Source organism: Apis florea, unplaced genomic scaffold (assembly GCF_048593485.1).
Source record: "Apis florea isolate Af1SG1 unplaced genomic scaffold, ASM4859348v1 contig_3517_pilon, whole genome shotgun sequence".
Taxonomy (NCBI): domain Eukaryota; kingdom Metazoa; phylum Arthropoda; class Insecta; order Hymenoptera; family Apidae; genus Apis; species Apis florea.
Genome location: NW_028256778.1, coordinates 781,117 through 790,018, shown reverse-complemented (window position 1 = coordinate 790,018; position 8,902 = coordinate 781,117). Strand labels below are relative to the sequence as shown.

General features: G+C 41.3%; 1 long non-coding RNA gene across 26 annotated transcripts in view; it reads right to left on the bottom strand.

Annotated features, from left to right (window-relative positions):
• Nucleotides 1–1,466: 1,466 nt before the first annotated feature.
• Nucleotides 1,467–8,902, bottom strand: part of LOC116415312 (uncharacterized) — an 18,335-nt gene continuing 10,899 nt past the window's right edge. For 16 of the 26 annotated variants that reach the window (XR_015294024.1, XR_015294033.1, XR_015294040.1 and 13 more), the window contains 2 exons: nt 6,817–8,855; nt 6,064–6,671 (listed from right to left, as the gene is read on the bottom strand). This is a non-coding gene — a long non-coding RNA (uncharacterized LOC116415312). Of the gene's footprint in view, nt 3,372–4,190; nt 5,471–5,685; nt 5,957–6,063; nt 6,672–6,816; nt 8,856–8,902 lie in introns of those variants that run through there. The other 10 variants (XR_015294034.1, XR_015294044.1, XR_015294028.1 and 7 more) reach the window with 9 other exon arrangements.

Sequence of the window (8,902 nt, the reverse complement as noted above, 5' to 3'; positions counted from 1 at the left end):
AATTATCAATGATAAGATAACAATTTGCACGACTTAATAGAGCAAAAAAGAAAAAAAAAAAGCATATTAAATTTTTCAAACCAACAAATTATCATCACGCGCTTACATATTATACCCGCGCCAGTTCATAAAAGTGGAACGCTACAAATCGAACAATAACGTGTTTTCCTTCCACATCTCGACCTTTCCCATTTTCCACATCCCGCAAAAACGAGTTCCATGCCGCGGTCGTTGAAGAAAAGCTCCATTGTGGAGTGTTTACGAGCGACCTTGGAGGATGGCGTGTGGATGATAGCGAATGTCTCTACGCCTGCCGAACCTCTCTCCATAGTCTCGTCGAATAATGGACCACCAGGACGGCGTTTCAACCACGGAGACGCGCAATTAGCAACAATGCGGGAAACCCCCCATCGGGAAAGCCTCTGCTAGCCGACGACCTTTTCAACCCGCATAAATCTCTTCTGAGAGACTACAGCCTCTTCTTCTTCTTCTTCTTCTTCGTGTCCCCTTGATTCCTATGTGTATATATATATATACACACTCTTACATTCGAACTCTCTACCACCTATCGACTCTGTTTTGCCAATATCGTGGTATTTAGGAATTGTGGTTCGAAGAAAAGCTTCTTGTGTACTCCTAACGTCGTAATATTTATAGATATTGTTTGATTTTCTGTCCTACGCTATGCTGAGAATTGGAAATGCTCTCCACCACCACTTATTTCGATATTTAGGAATCGCGATTCGAAGAAAAAAGCCAGATCTTGCCACGAGATGTTGAGAGATGCGTGCAAGGGGTCTGAACGCGTTACGCGTACCATCTGTTAAGAGAATTAGCGGATCGCTTGACCCGGCTCGAATCGGCGAAACCTTCCTCTCCCTTTCGAATCTGCTCGTTTAACCCTTCTCTGTATAAGAAAGATTCTTGTAGAAAGATTCCCTTCCCTGTTGTAGAAAGATTCTTGTTCTTTCATCTAATCGATTATTCTCAAATTCGAAAGAAAACGGTTACTTTTTGTCAATATCAATCACTAGCTATCGATTAAAAACAAGCGCGACCTTTTCGAGAGCTGTGAAAAACAAGCCTCTAACGGATCTCGATTAATTACACAATTCTTTTCTAAGAAAAAAAACACACACACACACACACACACTTCCGACCAATATCACGAGACCGATTTCGTAACGAGCCGGCTCACGCCTTAATACTCCTACTTCCCGGTTGCGTTTAATGGCAAAGTGGTTAAGTGACTCCTCTCCCTTTTCAGACGCTTCTCCTCCTCCTCCTCCTTCCATCTCGTACCATCATCTTCTCCCTTCGTGCTTTTTCTTCCTTTTTTTTCCCTTAAGTTTCGCGCGAAAGAAGGAAGCAGTGGGAGAGAGAGAGAGAGAAAGGCGCGCGGGGAAGGGCGATCCTTCGTGTGTGGTCCTCGTGGAGTCCTCGGTCAACTCGGAGCCGAGGTGTCGCGTTGTGTGTGGTACGCCACGGTGTCTTGCGCCGTCGTCCCACGTGAATCGCCATAAGCATCGAGCAGCTCTATGCAACCACTTGTAACAAGGGGAGGGGAGGGATGGTTCGTAAGAGGAGTCCTCGGCGACCCCCTATGGTCCATGCTCCATCCTTTTCCACCGTTAACGTCCCCGAGGACAAAAGTTCGATCGTTGCGATTTTTCAACTCGGACTCGTTAACCATAGGTGTTTTTAGATGAATATTTTGGATGGGTTTGGCATTGTAATTAAGTCGAGATATATATTTTAATATTGATGATTCATGATGGGTTTGTAATACGTTAAAGTTATATCTAATATTGTTAATATTTGGATTTCATTATTGCAGGACATTATTGAGATTGATACTTTCTTCGTTGAGACGAGAAATTGATATTTACTATTCTTTTATTAGCTTTAACTCACTTCCGAGATTAATCGAGTGAAATTGTGTGCACGTAATTTTTGAAAAGATTGTAGGGTCATTTTAATTTGTCTCGTATTACTGATAGAAGATAATTAAGTAAGAGATAAGAATATTATGGATAACCTATTGGAACGTAAAACTCCATTACGAACGAGATTACAAGCGTTATACTATTTAGAAACAGTATTTTGCTTTTCAATCCGTGGGGAAATTTCAATTTTAATAACGTAGAATTAGAATATTGATTCTTTTTAAAATTAATTCCTAACCATTACTTAATCTCCCGTTCTTTTTCGATTATTATTTTCACTCACTCGATAACGAAATTTTCGTATAAACAGTTCGCCAATTCGAAAGCGTTACAATTCAATTCAAGATGTACATTTCGAGTAATCTCACAAAAATGTCCAAGATCCACAAAAAAAGAAACTCAAAGGGAAGTAGCGAAAGTTTCGAGTCCGAGTTGGTCCTCGCGATGCTATTTTTAATCCGAAAGGACCGTGTCATCCGGGGACGCGTCCGTAACCTTGAATAGCGGAAAGAAAAGAGGAGGAAGAGGGAAGGAGGAACCACAGAAAGGGAGGAGGGCGAGGCGTGTGCACGCGCGATGTGGGAGGTCCCTCACGGTTTCTGTGGCCACGAACCGTTCGAATCATTTGTCAATGCAGCCCAGTTTAACGATTCGTCTCACCGACACCGAACTTCCACGCTTTCCGTTCCATGCCTCGTAACGTTTTCCCCTCCTCTCGTTGCGATGCGTGTTCTATTCATTCGATGGGTCCAGTCGAGACCACTCTTCCCTCCCCAAGAATCTCTCCCCTCCTTTTCCTTTCCCTACGCGGAGAATCGTGGTGTGAAATTCGTGATTAATTGTCAGGTCTCGGGGGCGGGTTGAGCAGCGAGATTAAAGACCCTTCGGGAGATCCGCAAACTGTGCGTTACAGCCTTCTCGCCGATCGAAGAGAGGAAAGATTCTCAGAAACATCGGATCGAGGGGGGTTGCCATTAATTCATTCTTCAGAGTCGTTAACGATGGGTTAGTTGAAAGTTAACGAAATAATAGAATATATATTTTTAACTCTTCTAACACGATATAAACCGATGTGTCTTTTCGTTTTTCTGAGTGCACATTGAGTTTCGTCGATGCAAGTTGCCAAACTCTTTCCTGAATTTCGGTGGCCAAACAACGGAAAGTTGGCAAATATTTCCCCCCCCCCCTCCCCCTATCCGTGCTTGCATACCTTCCAGAAATCGAGAAACGTGTGCGAAGGACGTGTTTCGGGGGGGACGGTGTGCCATCGCGCCACGGCTCATCGAGGGGAGGGGGCCTCGAAACGAAACGTGTTCGAGGAAAGTAAAAACTTCGCCTGTTTATTTTTGACCTCGTGAACCATCCCATCAGGTTCCCGGACGAAAGGTAAAACTTCTCTGCCTTCCCTGGATCGCCAACAATATTCTAAAATAGTAGAAATACACGAGTATTGTGTTAACAAAATAAACTATCAAACTTTGGTGTAATTAATAATAATAATAATAATAAGTTACTCTCCATTGACGAGAATCTCCATCGTGTTGCGATTAGAAAAATGAATAAGTTATTAAAAGAAAAAGGATAATTTCTTGGATATTTCTAATTTCGATGCGTGATCGATCGTTTGTTAATTGAATTTCCACTCGAAACGATTGGAAAGTTAAAAGGCGAGGGGGGGTCGGCGAGGCACCGTTACGACGCCAGAGAATCTTTTATTGCTTCCTGGTGGAGGTGCGCCGGCGATGAAGATGTCATCGAGGTCAATGCGGGGATAAAGGGCAGCGGAAATCGAAGTGGAAGTCGCCGTGGGGGTCTTGGCGGCGGCCCCACGAATCCGGCGGGGGCCGCTCGGCTGCGAAGGTGGAGGGGGAGAGAAGTGAAAGCCTTCTCGGCTCGGCGCCAGGGGCCTATTAAAAATGATGCTTAAAGAACGAATTATGGAAATGAGCCGTTATATACCAGGCCTGGGTTCCCATATTACCGACGACTTAGTCCGCTCGCGTTGAAATTACAGGTTGCGCTCCTCTCCCTCTTCTGCTTCCCCCTCCTGTTCTAAGTCGGGAACAGGCCGAGGGGAGGAATACATTACGTTGATTTTCGGAATTGAAGATTAAAACCTCCCGCCGCGGGGGCCCTACGCTTCTTCTTCTTCTTCTTCTTCTTCTTCCTGTGGACAGTGGAGCCATCTATCGTGCAGGATCTTTCCTTGTTGCGCAACGAGAGAGAAATTTAATGACATTTTACGAGGGAAATTAATTCTTTTTATATTGGCACGTGTGTATTATGGGATATTTTTGGGAAACGTTAATTCCAGAGGCTAAAATGTGCAAATATAATAGATAAGAGGGAAGTTTTGAACGAGGATTGTTTGTTAAGTTGCGAACGAGTGAAGTTTTCGTTAGATGGAGCGAGATGGTAGAGCGAGGCGACAGTGCGACGGAAATAAAGATATCTCTTATCTGTGTGTATCTCTCGAATATGTTTTGATCATAAATGAAATTGATAATTTTGTATAATATTCATATTCAATTTATATCGTATTAATAAATTGAAAAGTCTCTCCTACAAGTTAAATTGTATATTTATATGTATATATATATTTTTTCCTTGCCAGATTTCTTATAAAATATCTTTTAATTTTTGCCAATTTTTGAACCAAATATAAACTATGATGCATCACTCTCTGATACTTCTGTCCTCCACGTGACTTCGAGGCATCGATCTTCCTCGCCTTCTCTTAATTGAGTTTATTGATCGTGACACATTCCGATCGTGCGTCGAAATCGATCTATATTCGTCACGTGTAGCATCGTGATATTTTTACAATCTTGGCGACAAAGGAAGACAAATTCCAATCTCTTTACAATCGATTTTTCAAAATTTTCAAATGTATTATTTATATACAAAATTATACTCTCTTGAAAAAAAAAATATTCGAGAGTATTTTCATGCTATAATTAAAAAAAAAGTTGATGATCCTTGCTCTTAATAATCAATCTAATTCACGAAAAATTCACTCATGAGGAAATTTTCACTTTCATGATCACTATTTTCATGATCGAGAAAAATTGATCTCCATTGACGAAAATTATTCTTCGTTTTAGCCTCGAAGCTTAAGTTAACTCGATTGAGAAAAGGTGATGGACGGTGATGCGCGATATTTAACGCAAAATCGATACAGCATCGCGCGTGAGAACTCTTCTATGAGGGGTCGAGATAGTTGCTCGGCGAACGTCACCCACAATTTCTTGCGATCTCGTAATAACCTGAGATCTGGAAAGGTCAACGAGATTTCCGAGAAGTTCAAACGGAGTGCGCACGATAAAAAAAGAACTAAAGCATAACATTCGAAGCTTTCTCGCGTGTACCTTCTTATCTGGTGAAAAGTAATTGAAGTTAAAGTTCAACGAATCTGATCGAATTGGATCGATTCTATTTACATTATTGTGCGAAGAACGATGACTTACGGTTGAAGGACTCGTTCCTCCGTAAAAAGTTGCTCGAGCAAAGGTCGGTTCCAGTGACTGAAATAAGAAAGTTAGTTAGTTTTGAGAGAAGATGCGGTTTAAAAAGATGTATGTAATTTTATTTAGATATAATAAATTATTCTTCGAAATATGAAGTAAAAAACAAAATAAAAAAAAAAATATGACTGCTTTAAAGGTAACGAAATTATAATACCATTTTCATATATGTGTTATGGCTAATAAATATTTTATCAGTTTGAATATATGATAACCTGTTGATTCCAACACCACTTACGGCGTTAAGAACTTCCGAGCTCAAGTTAAGGATAGTTTGCCGAGTTATGTACATAATTCAATTTGCAATTTAGCGTTTATTGTTTACCAGAATGATTTGTCGATTTCTCGACAAGCTTATGATCTCTCTTCCAAATTTTATTGCCCAAATTATTTATAATCGTTTAATTACGATTTCAATCCAATTGCAATTTTCTCTTTCGTGGATTTTCATTTGATAATGCTTCCAAGTTATTGTCTCTAATTTTCCTGGAATTTGAGAAGATAATTTGTTGAGCGATTCAAAATTACTTTTAAAAAAAAGTGAGTAGTAGCGTGGAAAACAACAATTTATCAAAAAATAAAAAGAATTGATGACATGCTTTAGCGGTATTTTATTATTTGTCAAGAATATGTCAAATATATATAGTTTTTTTTATCAATCGTGAAAAATAGCGTTTCATATATAGTTCAATACCAAACCTTAAAAGATTTCAATTTAAAATAATTATACTAAAACTTCTGCACACGCTTGAATAATTTGTTTTTCTCACGATTCGTGTCCACTGCATAACGATGTTTGCATCAGGTATTGAGTGGAATTCAACGGAGCTTTACTCAACTTGTTATCACTTGTATTCCATCATCATAAGTCAACAGAAAAAAATATCATTTTGAAAAAATAAAGTTGTCTTATCTTTCAATCGACGCAATTACGTGGTGGTGGTAATCTTTGCTGAATTTAGAGAAAGCGATAAGATACGTGCAATCACGTTGTTGCTTTTACGATTCCTCTTCGCTGGGTGGCAGCGACTCGAAAACATGAAGTTGTTAGATAAAAATATTGATAATAATTGATAATTCTTGATAATTATTGATAATTCTTATATGGTTGAATGATCTTCCAAACAACTTACAATTGGAAAATTTATCCTCTTGTATTATTCTTTCAATAATCTTTTAAAAATGAAATTCTGAATTGAAACTGTTTAAAATTTTTTAAATTTTATTATTTAAATTTATATAATATATTTTATCAATTTTAAAATTTTAGTTTCAAAATTAAGAACAAAATGTAACGAATAATAGAATATCTTTAATCATTAATCATTTATAATGCTGATTCAAACCTTTGTAACTCTGCCATTTGTTTGGATGTGAAAGGAGTAGTATACTAATTGCTCGAATCTGATCAGACTACCAATATAAACTGCTATCAACATCGATTAATTCATGAGAACTTGATAGGAAGTTTTTTTCTTCGCATTTAGACTTATATTGCTACCAATTCAGATCGTTTCGCATTTTGCAAGCTCAAAGAGACCTGTGAAATGACATTATTTGAAATAATCATTTAACGAATTGATCAATATTTTTGAGTATTTTCTCTTTTGGAATAATTTCGACGATTATTTTTCTTAATATATATTTAAAATAAACAAATAATGAAGTAATTTTTTTCAATTCTTCAAAATAAAATTTCTTCTGTTCTAATAGAAATAGATCAATTAAATTGATCGTTTAAATTAAAAAGAAAAAAAAATTAGAACGAAATTATTTCAAAAACACGAAGAATTGGCATACCTTAACATCTAATAATAGCTACAATATCTAATAACATTGAATGCAAACGTAGAAGAGAACGGCACGGAAGAACCTCGCGAAAGGGAGCGCAGCGGGCGAGTGAAGCGGTGAGCGGCGCCGCGTTCCTTATAAAGTGGTCACGTGACCGCGCGAGCTCGACGAATCAGCAGACAGTAGCGCCGTCACGTCGCCACGAAGGGAGCCGAAGAAGCACGAAGCGGGACGAGGAAGAAGCCGCAATGGAAGAAGATGAACAAAGGATAACCGCGGAGGAGGAAGAGGCCGGCGAGGCTGGAGAGGAAAAAGAAAAGAGAGGATAAAACGAAAGTTCGCTTCTTTCTCGGTAGCGAGGTTCAAGTCGGCGGAGAGGTAGAGGACCCCCGGCGTGCTCTCCTGCTGTGACCGGTAGCTATCCTCTGTCCCGTTCGTAATACCTATGGGTTTATATATGTGTGCGCGCGCACGCGCATCGTGATCCAGAGAGACGTGTGCACACGTACACGATCGTTCGTGTGACTCTCTCGGCCGTGGACGATCGTGATGCCTGGAAAAGGAGCGGAGGCGCACGCCATACCGATATTAATATTCCATCCTGAAACGTGATAAATCACCGAAGGATACGTCGTTCATCCCCAGCGGCGTCCTCGTCGCCGCTCTCGTGTTACCCCGCAAGGTCACCACACCGCGGCCATTCGATTTCGAGGTTTCCGTGCGAGTGACGCGATCCTCGAGCAACCAGATCGTTCGAGGGACGACAATTATTCTAATTGGTTCGACTACCTGACCGAGACGCCGGGAACGCCCTCCCTCTTGCGTTTGAGAAAAGCTCGGAGGAATAATCCGAGAAAGAGGGTCGTCTTTCGCCATTCAGACGAAACCGTCGACGATGGGTTGTTCCAGTTTGCTTAATAAGTAGACGGATCCCGGTGGTTGCACTCGAATTAGGTGGTCCAATTGGCTCTCTTGCCCCGTGAGACAAAGGTTGTCGACTGGTTTCGTCGACTCGAGATTGGTCACTCCTCGTGAGAATTGTGGGAAAGAATCGTCGGCTTAGGAAGCACTTACGTGCAAAAGTTGGCGATCGAAGCAGTTTTGGAGGGTCATCGAAGGTAACCGCGGGGGTTTCACGGAATTCACGTGGGTTTTCGCAGAGAGACAAGAGGCCACGGTCTTCCTCTCTCACGGCACTCGAGGCTCGCGCGGGTATCGGTGGAAAAAAGAGGAGAACCACGGCTGGCTGGTAGCCCCCAACAGCGCGATCGAATAAAAATGTGCGCCGAGGACGTCTACGTTAGACGACGCGGTACCGCGAGGCGAGCCACCAGGGAATTTCAACCCCCGCTGCGAGGCCGACTGCGAAGACCCTATACTCGGTCCTCTCGCGAGAGGACCGATACCCTGCACCCTGCTCTGTTCACAGGGTATTTCTGTAGTGGCAGCCACACGCAAAGTGCCACGCGTTCTATATATGCTGTGTTTCATTGCCTCGGTGCAAGTCGAAACGCCGCAAACGCACACGGGTGCCGTGTAAATTCTTGCTTGGAGGTCCGTGAACTTCGATGCTCGTCTCCTTCTGCTCCGTCACCTCCCATAAATTAAAAGAAAGAGGCTAGATGGATCTTCGATCCGTTT